Raw genomic sequence first — 12,619 nt, 5'->3', positions numbered from 1 at the left:
TTTGATGGTGGCCTCTGGGCTGTATGCAATCTCAACATTGTGTGGCAATATGAACTTGTGTCTCCTCTATACGCATGTAATCCATTATCACACTAGCCCTCTTTAAACCCATTTTTCTTATTTGGCAGTGTATAATCATTTTGCTTTATAAAATGATTTGTTGTAAATTCTTACACATCTTTTCTTCGGCACTTGGAATACCTACTCACCATTCGCTGCCAAATGTTAAATTAGGAAGAGGAAGCCTTCGACAACAAGACAAATATCTACATCTATTGACAGTCGGAAAGAAAAAAAGGTTCAGGGAAGTTCACCGCAATAAAGAATATATTCTGGTTTTCACTTTTCCCCTTTCCTTCATGCTTTGCAACAGTGAAGAACTAAAGCAATCATTTGTCTAATTTCATAATAATAAGCTTGCAAGGTAATCTGAATGGCCCATCGTACAATTTTGTCGACATATCATATACCTACTTTTTACAGCACCCACAATAATGGAAGAATGTAAAGTGTGGCACTAGAAGTTCAAAATGGGCAATTATTACTTACATATATATAGATATAGATGTCAACACTGAATAGTTGGAGATATTTACAATGTGAAGACTATGATAAGGAATGCCCCTATTCTAACTAATTCTGTGGAAATACAGAGGAAGGTTGCAATTATATAAAATTACCTTGCAGAAGGGTAGGTGTCAGCGACTCACTAGTCCACCTCTGCCAGGGGCTTAAGCCCAATAGTAAATACACTACCTAAATCATAGCAATGGTCCCATGAGACCAACTGCTACTGCTGCCGCTGCCTTCCATAACCAGCACACCAATAAATCAACATTACCTACATATAAAAAGGCCTAAACCTATTTTGGCTGCCTACTTGGCTGCATGGGTGAGTGAATAAATACTAGAGAATGGCGATTCCAGTAAAATTTGAAGCTGCAGCACTAATTAGTGAATCTGGGTGCTGCTAAAACTCTGGCCAAATTTCCATCCGTTTGAAGCGATATTGTAGGAGGTAATTGTCTTCCCATCACCGTTGGTGACCTGAAAAGACAAGTTCTGCCCGTTGAAGTAGCTGTTGCTCTGCCAATTATGTGACAATTAGACTTAAACGCTTATATAAGATGACTTCCTGTAGCAGATAATACCAGCTATTGACGACCTTAAATTACATTCAACAATCTTCTAAGTGATACACAATGAACTTGGAAAGTGACACTACCATTATAGATGGTACATAGCTTGCAATGATTGGTGACACAACTTCAGTTATGTATACACTGCCAGAACTTGATTGTGAACAGCAACTTCGAGCTTGCATGACCTGCTCTAGACCTGTCTAATACTTTCGGCAGATATGGTTCTTCACATGAAAGCTTCCTCAGTGATTATGAACATGGACAGTAGCCTTAGAATTACTAATGACTCAAAAATCTAACAGCAGATCAGATTTATCACTTGGCACATCACTTCCAACTTCCAAACTACAAATTGAACCCTTCCTAGTAATAACAAAGTTGACCAATAGAGGAATTTTTTTAACTTTGGAACTCAATCACACACTCTCCTGACCGTGTCTTGCAACAATGAGAAGAATGCCAGCATAAAGTGATTTTGCCCTCAACACCTAGAGAGACGATCTCCACAATGCCACCAATTTTCATATATTATTCAAGCATGCTAGAAGAAGGCACTATTAAAATAAATAACCTTCATGTTTCTTTTTAATGCTCACTATTGTATCTTATTATATCTCTGTAAATATTAGAATGTTTCTAATATTTAGGTGTAGTCTAGAATAGAATGTTTCTATTCTATTCGACTCTCCTCTTTGTATATATAGACCAGTTTGAGCTTTGATTAATTCATTCAAGTATTCCGCCATTTACATTTGTAACATTGGTATCAGAGCTAGGATTTAAACCCTATGTGCAAATCGACTGAAAAATTGTCTTCAGCTACTGGCGTTCTTGGAAAATCGTGGAGTTGTTTTCTGCCAATTTTTTTTCTTGGAAACCCGTGGCTTAGTCTGTAAATCACAAATCTGAAGGTCATTTTTTTCAACTGTGGAGGTCGTTTTTTCAAATCTGTTCACACCCAGATCTCAAAAAGTGGGATTTTTTGGTTTTTTTTTCATTAACGGGACTGTCTATCCCTGTTGGATATTCTGCTCGCGTTTCTGTTGCTGGGTTTTGTTGTTTTTTTTACCTGCAAACATCATATTTCTGCCTTTTTTGACCTCTTTGGCCGCCGACCGTTATTCTGCTCGAAACCCTAGTTTTTTGACTTCAGAAATTTTTTTTGATCACATATTCTTGATGGGTTTTTCGAAATCTCAAATGGGTCTTCATCAAATTTTTGTGGGTGCCTTGTTTTTTGTGCCTCAATTTTTGAGCCATCGGATCCGGATTGCGACAACATTTTATTTCTGGGTTTTTCGAGCTCTTTTTTGGGTACTCCAATTTTTATGGGTCTTTCATTTTCTCACCTTGAAGTTTGTGCCATTTGAAATATTCACATATTATAAGCATCTGTATCAGCAGCATCAGAAGTCAGACTCAATTAAACAGCAAGCCAATGCTGCCCAACACTCAGAGCAGAAAGAATCTATCTACCATGCCTTTATGGCTAGCATACTTGCAAATCATGTGAAATCTTCTGCTTGGTACATCGATTCTGGTGCCTCCCGACATTTCACTCATAGGCGTGATTGGTTTGTTGAATTCACTCCCTATTCTGACTCAGTAATCTTTGGAGGCGGCGAAGAATACAATATTGTCAGCAAGGGCAATGTTCAGATTCAGTCTGGAGGAAGAAAACTCATGTTTCTCAATGTATGTTATGTTCCTGGCATGAAACATAATCTTTTGTCTGTTAGTCAGATTATGAAGCACTCTCCTCAGTTGGATGTCATTTTCAGTGGAAATAAGTGTTCGATTATTGATCATGCTTCTTGCACTACCCTTGCTTTCGGTCTTGAGGATCATGGTATTTATAGGCTTGTAGATTCAGGCGATTCCCTTGAGCATGCCTTCATCGCCGAATCATCTGCTCTCAGCAGTCTCTAGCATTAGCGATACGGTCATCTGAACATTCAATATCTAGCACAACTTGCTCGGGATAATTTAGTCCATGGCCTACCTAATATTCAGACCCAGAATCATCGTGTTTGTGAAGCTTGCCAAGCAGGGAAGCAACATAGGACACCATTTAAGAATGGTGAATCATAGCGGGCATCTAGAGTACTCCAGTTGGTCCATGCTGATGTATGTGGTCCTATGAATACTCCTATTACTGGGAATAGGTATTTTTTACTCTTTGTGGATGATTTCAGTCGCAAAATGTGGGTATATTTTCTTAAGCAAAAATCAGATGCCTTTCTTGTATTTCAGCAGTTTAAAGCTCTAGTAGAAAAAGAGTCTGGTTCCTCCATCCGTACTCTTAGGACTGATAATTGGGGGGAATTCTGTTCTTCTGCTTTCTCTGCCTTCTGTACTACTCATGGCATTAGATGTCAGTTCACCACACCTCACACCCCTCAGCAAAATGGTGTTGTAGAGCGTCAAAACCATACCATCACAGAAATGGCTAGGGCTATGCTAGAACATAGAAATGTTCCCAAAAAATATTGGGCAGAAGCAGTATCCACAACTGTCCACCTTCTTAACCGGTCACCCACCCTTGCAGTTAATCATAAGACTCTTGAGGAAGCCTGGTCTGGTTGCAAACCTAGGATCAACCATTTGAAAGTTTTTGGCTCTTTGGCATATGTATGGATTCTTGATGCCAAACGCACTAAGTTGGATTCCAAAAGCTAGAAACTTATGTTTACAGGATACAGTCACACACATAAGGCCTACAGATTGATTGATGTAAATACTGATCGTTTAATCTTCAGTCGTGATGTTGTGTTTGATGAGGAACTCGGACCATTTCCGCTCTCTGACTCCCCACCACATTTCGAGATTCAGTCTTCAGCAATCTCTGACTTGGGTTCTTCTATTTTATATGAGTCATTTGATGCTACTGATACACCACCTCAGTCACTTCTAGATAATACAACTCCTGCTCCGGCTTCTCATCCAGCTATTCCGACAGCATCTGATATTGGCTCCTCGACTCTTCGGCCAAAATGGTGGGCTCAAACGATTAGTGATCTTCGTTCTGATGAACTCATTGAGGGTAGAACCTCTAGAAATAAGAGCCTTCAACACAACACAGTTAATATAGCTCTTATGGCCAACATCCATAGTATCCTTGAGCCCCAGATATATGCAGAGGCCAAAGGAATTCCAGAATGGGAACAAGCAATGGATGCTGAGCTTAAGAGTCTTCAAAAGAACCACACCTGAGTTCTTTCAGATCTCCCTCCTAGGAAGAAACCCATTAGTTGTAAATGGGTCTATAAGGTCAAGTACCATGCAGATGGTACCTTGGACAAATACAAAGCTAGACTTGTTGCTTGAGGATTCACCCAACGCGAAGGCATTGATTATGAGGAGACATTTGCTCTGAAAGCCAAGATGAGCACTATTCGCATTCTTCTTGCAATTGCAGCTCAGTATGGTTGGAAAGTTCATCAGATGGATGTGAAGAGCGCCTTTCTCAATGGTGAATTACAGGAAGAAGTCTACATGACGCAGCCCCCAGGTTTTAAGGTTGCCGGTTCAGAACACAAAGTATGTAGACTCCAGAAGGCCCTCTATGGTCTTAAACAGGCCCCTAGGGCTTGGTACATAAAGATTGATCATTACTTGGTTGCTCAAGGATTTTAGCGTAGTCCATCAGACAGTAATCTGTATATTAAACACTCTAGTAATGACATTCTTTTTCTTGTTCTCTATGTGGATGATTTGATCATTACTGGAAATTCAGAACATTTGATTTCAGAAATCAAATAGGATCTATGCAGAACTTTTGATATGACAGATCTCGGATTGCTTCATTATTGTTTAGGTACTAAGGTTTGGCAGACTGACAACAGTATTTTTTTGTCTCAGTCCAAGTATGCCAGAAGTTTTCTGGATAGGTTTCGAATGCAGGATTGCAAATTTGCCTCCACTCCTATGGAGACTGGTCTGAAATTGTCCGCACAATCTGTTTCTCCTCCTGTAGATGAAACACTCTTCAGGCAGCTAGTAGGTAGTCTCATCTACCTTACTACTACTAGACCTGATCTCAGTTTTGCAATCAGCTACATCTCACGGTTCATGACAAACCCCAAGACTGATCATTGGATTGCAGCAAAACGTGTGTTATGCTATGTACATGGTACTTCAGATTATGGTCTTCTTTACAAAAGGAGTACTACTCCTCAGCTCAGTGGATTCATCGATTCTGATTGGGCCGGCTCAGTTGATGACAAGAAATCTACTTCTGGCTATGTGTTTAGTATTGGATCTGCAGTAGTTACTTGGACTAGTAAGAAGCAACAGGAACATGCACTCTCCTCTACATAAGCAGAATATAGAGGAGCTGTCAAGGCAACTTGTGAAGCAGTTTGGCTCCGGCAGATGCTTGCAGATATGCATATTCCTCAAGCAGGTCCGACTTCTTTGTTTTCAGACAATCAAGGCGTACTCAAACTTGCCAAGAACCCAGTGTTTCATGAACGAACCAAGCACATAGAGCTTCATTGCCATTACATCTGACAATTAGTAGAAGATGGATCTATTTAGTTATGCTATGTCCCTACCTCAGAGCAATTAGCAGATATTTTCACAAAACCCCTTGGTCCTGACAAGTTTGTTAAATTTAGGGGATCTATTGGTGTAGTAAATAGATTGAGCATTAAGGGGGGGTATTAAAATAAATAACCTTCATGTTTCTTTTTAATGCTCACTATTGCATCTTATTATATCTCTGCAAATATTAGAATGTTTATAATATTTAGGTGTAGTCTAGAATAGAATGTTTTTATTCTATTCGACTCTCCTCTTTGTATATATGGATCAGTTTGATCTCTGATTAATTCATTCAAGTATTCCACCATTTACATTTGTAACAGGCACTTGCATCTCTTTTATAGTGCTTTCTAAGAGCTCAACTTCTCATCTTGACAATGTGGGATAAACAAACTCACTTTTTTGCTCTTTCCTATAATTTCAATTTTTTCCCTTTTTCGCATGTATTTTTTTGTGGCTTCTTTTTTGACCCCTATTTTATCTTGATTGCTTTTTAAAAATATTTCAATGCTATGTAACATGATTTGCCTTCACTTAAGATCCCAATAACTTTTATTTATGTTTGTAATGTATTATAGAATAAGAGGGCCATTTAATTAAATATTTTCCACAAACTATAGTCTATGCATTAATAAAGCTAAATAATATAATTTATTATGCATTAATAAAGTTATTTATAAACTTTATTAATGCTTAATAAATTATATTAATGATAAATAAATGGCCTTGGTGATATGACGAATTTGCCATTGACGTGCCATTGCAACTAGAAGTCCAACATGCCCATAATGACTTACTAGAAATAGAAAGTGTCCACAAACTGCCTCACATCAGCTCAAAATGACTTGCAACCAAAATTTCCTAGCCCATTTGGCCTTAAGTCCCTTCTTTGCCCTTTGTGGCCTAAGGGACCAAGGGAAAATAGGCTAACAACAACATTGTGTTGTGAACACTAGAAAGGGGACATTACAATAAACTAATTAAAATTGGATAAACTAATATATATTCATCAATAGTATATGTTATTAATATTTTTAATTAAAAGCTAGAAGCAATCATTGACTATTGTCGACCCACTGGATGAGCTAGCTTCTTGTGGACATATCATAAACTTAGTGGAATTTATTCCCTTCCAAGTGGGTGGAGAGTCCCCAACCCTAAAAGCCTCAACTCCACCCTAGTAGTTGATGACTAATTATATAATGTACAGTGTATATCATGTATAAAGTTCTTACTGTCTTCCGAGCGAGCATCATTCAGGCCAAGGGAAATGAAGATTGGTGTTCATAAACCATTCAACCATCCTAACAAGAATATAGTATATTGTAGAGAACAATTTCATCATTAAAGAAATAGTGTGATTAGAATTCTTAACGATCAATATAAAATGGCTCAGTAATGAAAGAAAGTATCACATCGCTGTGAAATGCTTCTTTCCTTTAATCTTGGGGATATGAAATTAAAAGCCCTTGCCATTTCATTATGCATTAGAGAAATCTTACGTAAAACCTTAAAATATATAAAAACAGATAATTACATTCATATGGCCATAGCAATGAGGTCATCACAGCACCATTATAGTCAGCAATTGTTGTTATTGCTAAAGTGCTGATAATGACATAAAGATATTAATGAGATCAATTAATAATTGTCATTGAATGGATACAGAACGGTCTATATTGTTAATGACAATGACCAATTATTAGAAAGACGAAAATTAGTAAGTAGACTAATGGATGATTATGAAATGATTAAACTAATACTATGGAAAGGTGTGATTAGATAAGATTGACTAAATGTAAGAAGACATGCGATTTGTTTGAGTTGTGAAGAAATATAATTTGGAAGAATATGCCCTTTCATTAACAAAGAGATGCAACCCTTCTATCTAGCATTGCATAAAAGGAAGATCAAATTCATTCAAATGGATCATGGAAAAATTTCACTTGCATTTCAACCAGTTGATATATATCACCAAATTGGTATAGGGGGAATGTGTGAAGTAAAGAATATATCAATTACATGTGTCCAGAATTGGGGGTGGACTTTTATTAAATCAAATTTTCCAGGCTTGAGGAAAAGGAGATAAGTGTTGTAAAGACTGAAATCCACAACATTTGCCACATATGCAAACAACCTCAAGATGTGGAAATATATAAAATTTGAAAAGTCAAAAGTCGGTTTATTCACATAACTATATAATTCAATGTCCATTTCTAGAAGGAAAGTCTATACACATCGACAAATAGTCAAGAATAATTGGAATCCCAATCATTATTACATATGACAAATTTCTCTAAATACACTTGATAATGCAAAGTCGATCCACATATTGATACCATTTACAAAGCAAAGTACAAATCTTGGAAATGAATCATATGAAAATGACATCTTTTGTCAAAACTATGTCGAGCTGCATGTCGAACATGAATGTATCTTTAGTACATCATACGATATAAAGCATATATAACATAAAACATATAAAATAACATGCCATCGAACGTTAGTGTCCATTTGCATGTAATCTTGTCTCTGAGCCATCAAAACAATGTCCATCAGCTATCATGAGATGGAAGAGTGGTCCAAGCGCTTTTACCGCCCAACCATGGAGTGGTTAGCTCTCCGAGGTTCTCCGGTTAAGGAGAACTACCCAAACCTGACACGTGAAGGCTAGCAACTCGGCACAATTGGATTGGAAAGATTTAGTGCAGCCTTTGTGCCTAATCTACTTACACATATGTCTAGTGGAAACATACACAAGCATGTGGAAAAGGGAAAACAATGTAAAAATAACCAAATGCATTTCAATCATATGCACAAAAGTTTTACCGAGCTTGGCCAAGCTTCATGAACCAATTAGTGTAAAAGACTGGTAGGTAATACAAGGAAAACTAACACAAGTTTCCGTAATTACCCTCCTCTTTTATCCCACATTCAGCACCCGTCCCAAACATGAAAAAAATTTAATTCCTAAAACAACGTCATCTACTCCATTAAACATGTTTCTCAAAAGGAAACTTCTTAAAAAAAAAACTTGATAATATGATGACTATAAAGCTTCATATACTTAACACATCTTTTATATTCACGAGTGACTAAAGACAATTAAATAAAAACTTAATTACTCCCAAGGAGCTTTATACTTCAATGATCTCAAGTACGAGGAAATTAACAAGATTAGAACAATACTTCCAAAACACCCTATATCTCTCTTATCAAAATATTATACAAAAGTAAAGTAAAGGTTACATTCACATTAAACTAACAATATACCTACTAAATTTTATGCTTAAAACTCTATTACGGCAAGTAAATAAAAACCATATTACAACTTTTCATGAAATGAAAAGTTCTTAATTTAGAAACATGTATAAGTGCCAGATTGTTACTGTATGAGAAGGTTTTTATTTAAACTATAAACTTTAATTGAAGATTCAGGAACGGTATTGTTTTGAAATAAATGAGTGAGGTCCTAATGATCATGTCACATTTTTCACAAATTAGATAGAAAATGTAAGAAAGACAAAGTGAATTTAACTCAACCACTGTTGACAGTAACTATACAACTAATAACTACAAAACAGCAGCCGGAAATACATACAAAACAGCAGCATTATTTGATGGCACACACAACATTCTTTAGACAATACATACTGAACCGCTGTTGACAGTAGCTATACAACTAATATCTACAAAACAGCACCTGGAAATACATACAAAACAGCAGCATTATTTGATGGCACACACAACATTCTTTTTATCACTTATTCGGTTGTAACAGAACTAATATTTCAACAACTAGGAATTATAAATAAACTAGTTGGCATTCTTTTATTGGGCTTAAATAGCCAACGAAAGAAGGAAACTTAAAAGAAAGTGTGAATTTATTCAAAGGAGGCAGAGGACGTGCACAATAAATGACTAATTGGCAGCAAAGTGTTGCAGTTCACCCAGAAAACTGAAGTCTAATTCGGTAAAATAACTTAATTTTCCAATCATGACTTTCTATGTTTGATTTCTAGAATGTTAAACTCATTCAGATTCACAATCTAAGAGGTTAATGCAGAGATAAACAATTAATCCACAAAACTTCCATAAATGTTGTTCCTTCCTCCCATTTGAAAACATGTCCCTCTTTTCCATGGCTTCTCCCTTCTAATATATTTTAAAAATCTCTTGTAATGCAGAGTGGCATTCAGCTACATGCTAAGAATAAGTGGTCTCTCTTCAGTAAAATTTATCAGGAAACTTCTACTTGGTCACATCTATGTTACTAATTTAAAATTTTCCATAGATAAACAAGAATGGATGTACAGACACAATAATTCACCTAATACAGCATTCAATATTTATACACTTTAAACATATACACCATATCTAAACTCAACTCTTGTTTATAAAATCACAGGAAAATTTAGCAAGTAATACTTTTTTGAAAAATCCCTTTTAGAATGATTTAAGCAAGCTGGCTGTTCTGTCTACTTTAAAATGCATAGCAAAAACCTGATTTAAGTCTTGTTGTTTCTGTAAGCCGCTTCTTCTTCTTCTTCCAAATGCTGTTGCTCTCCAAATTCTCCAAAAGAATCACCAGAGGCTGTTCTTTCCGGCTGAAAACACTGTAGCCAAAAACTCACAATACCACTTCTAAAGTCCACCTGCTCCAGGTCTGCATTCCTTCTTCTCCAAACCCTTTTTTTTCTTTTAAAAATCTTTTTCTCCTCCCGCTGAACAATGCCATTCTTCCCTTTTTTTCCAAAAAGAAAGCTATATTTTATACAGTCGATTCTCTCCCATCCGCTAATGAACATTGGGGAAATATTAAATGAGTTTGTTGGTTAATAAATAAATCTCCACCGGTTTTGGAGTGCTGACTTCACTTAGGAATTACACACTTCAGTTTATTTAATAATAATAAATTACACACTCCAGTTTATTTAATAGTAATAAATTTCATTTTTAACAAACATCATTTCAAATTGAACATATAATTAGTAATTGATAAATTAAGAGCAAAGTATTTTATTTTAAAAATCTAACTTGTAATAACTCAAACACAAATAGACAAAACTACTACTTTCGTTCATTATTCTACTTCTATAACTATAACAAAGATTTTAATCCATCTTGATAAATTAAAATTTAAAAGAAATGTTTTAAATTCAAATAAAACTATCTAAGTGTGTGTGTGACTACACTACAAATTCCGGACCAACCCTGCCGAGGAGCTAAACTCCTCTACCCCAAGCACCCTTCCGCCTTCAGTACATGCACACTCACAAACTCTACATCATCCATTGAGTCAGTAATGTCATCATCATGACAAATAAATAACATCTTAAATATGAATTTTTAAACATTATTCATACATCATCAAATATAAACATGTCAATGATACCAAAATTTTTAACCATTATGTCGCAAACCATAAAATCGAACATAAAACAACATCACATATTGACAACAAGTAAAATTTATCCATCTAATATCATCGACTAGTAAAGTCTACACAAAAATATAAAGATACTCGACTCAAGTTGAGTCATACATAGTCTTAGTCAAAAAGTCAAACAACATACTAAGTCCTAATAAAAACATGTCGAAGTAATGAGTCATGACAAGTGTTTGTTATAAAAGTCACTGACCCTCTCGTGAGACTCATAATCAGATTATAGGAGTTCATATACTTCAGATAAAAAACTTAGTAAAAATATATCAAAGTGATTCATACATGAGCAACACACTAATATTAGTATAATACATTCGATGATTTTGCATATTAATAAATATCTAGTTTAAACTCCCATCACATTTTGGCAAGGCTTGGTAAGGCAATGGGATACAAGATTAATCATTGCAAATCCAAGATCTTTCTATTGTCATTGCGATATTAATTCAAATATTGCAAATGACATATTGTTGCTATTCAAAATTTAAAAGTTAAGGTTGTAGAAAGACTTGTTGTGAGGTTTTCACACCATCGCCCCAAAATTTTTGGGGACCCCCTTTTTTCTAATCACCTTGGCAAATTTTTGGATTGCCCAAAAATTTTTGAGTTTCGAAAATGTCACGCCTTGGCACCTTCAGGACAAATATGGGAGGCTTAGCTTATTTTCACCCGGTTTTCATAACTTGATTTTCCAGAGCTATCAATTTTATCCCTAGGCCAAATAATTTTCTAAGTTAATTTCAACTTGGCAGGATAAAGTTGTGAAATTTGTACTTAGATGTTTTCTTTTGAAAATTTGGTTTTAACTTTGTAAATTTGGATAATTTTCAAAAGAGAAATCTTTTAGACTTAAGTTTTTGGAAAATCTCAAATTTTTCTTTGGTGAAAATTTTTAATTTTGTTGAAATGTGGAAAATTGCAAAAAATCGATTTTTGGTTCTAAATGCAATTTTATTTTTTTATTTTTATTTTAGCTTGGCAAAATCAATTTGGTAGAAAATTACAAAAAATTAGCGTTAATCGGATTAATTGCCTGGAAAACTTTTAAGTTTTTAATGAATTTGGTAATTTAATATTGAAAAAATGGCTTTTGGTTAGCCAAAATCCAAATTTAATGACGTATTAATTACTAAACCCTCATTAAATAGAAATATTTAACACCCTCAAGGCCATTTAATTTTGTTTTGCAATTGGAGCTAATTGGTAAATTTAAAAGTGCAATTTTCTTTTGGCAAAATTAATTTTTTAAAGCTAAGTATTTAATTGTGGGCCTTAACTTGAATTTAATTTTTGTTTTTTGTTTTCTCCTAGGCCATGTAGGCCAGCTTTATGGAGAAAGAAAATTGGCTATAAAGGGAGTCTCCTCCCCATTTCATTTTCACAAATCATTTCTTCTTCTCCATGTGGGCGAATTTTGTGGAGGAGTAGATTTTTTCCAGACTTGGGCGAAATTTGTGGGAGCCGAATTTTGTGGAAGGCGAAATTT

General features: G+C 35.4%; 1 protein-coding gene across 3 annotated transcripts in view; it reads left to right on the top strand.

Annotated features, from left to right (window-relative positions):
• LOC149554385 (RING/U-box superfamily protein) overlaps positions 1 to 12,619 on the top strand; it is a 208,109-nt gene that overhangs the window by 150,910 nt on the left and 44,580 nt on the right. The window lies entirely within an intron of this gene.

This window comes from Cupressus sempervirens, chromosome 5 (assembly GCF_028749045.1).
Source record: "Cupressus sempervirens isolate cs-2001-9-10 chromosome 5, ASM2874904v1, whole genome shotgun sequence".
Taxonomy (NCBI): Eukaryota; Viridiplantae; Streptophyta; class Pinopsida; order Cupressales; family Cupressaceae; genus Cupressus; species Cupressus sempervirens.
This window is presented reverse-complemented; position numbering and strand designations above follow the sequence as displayed.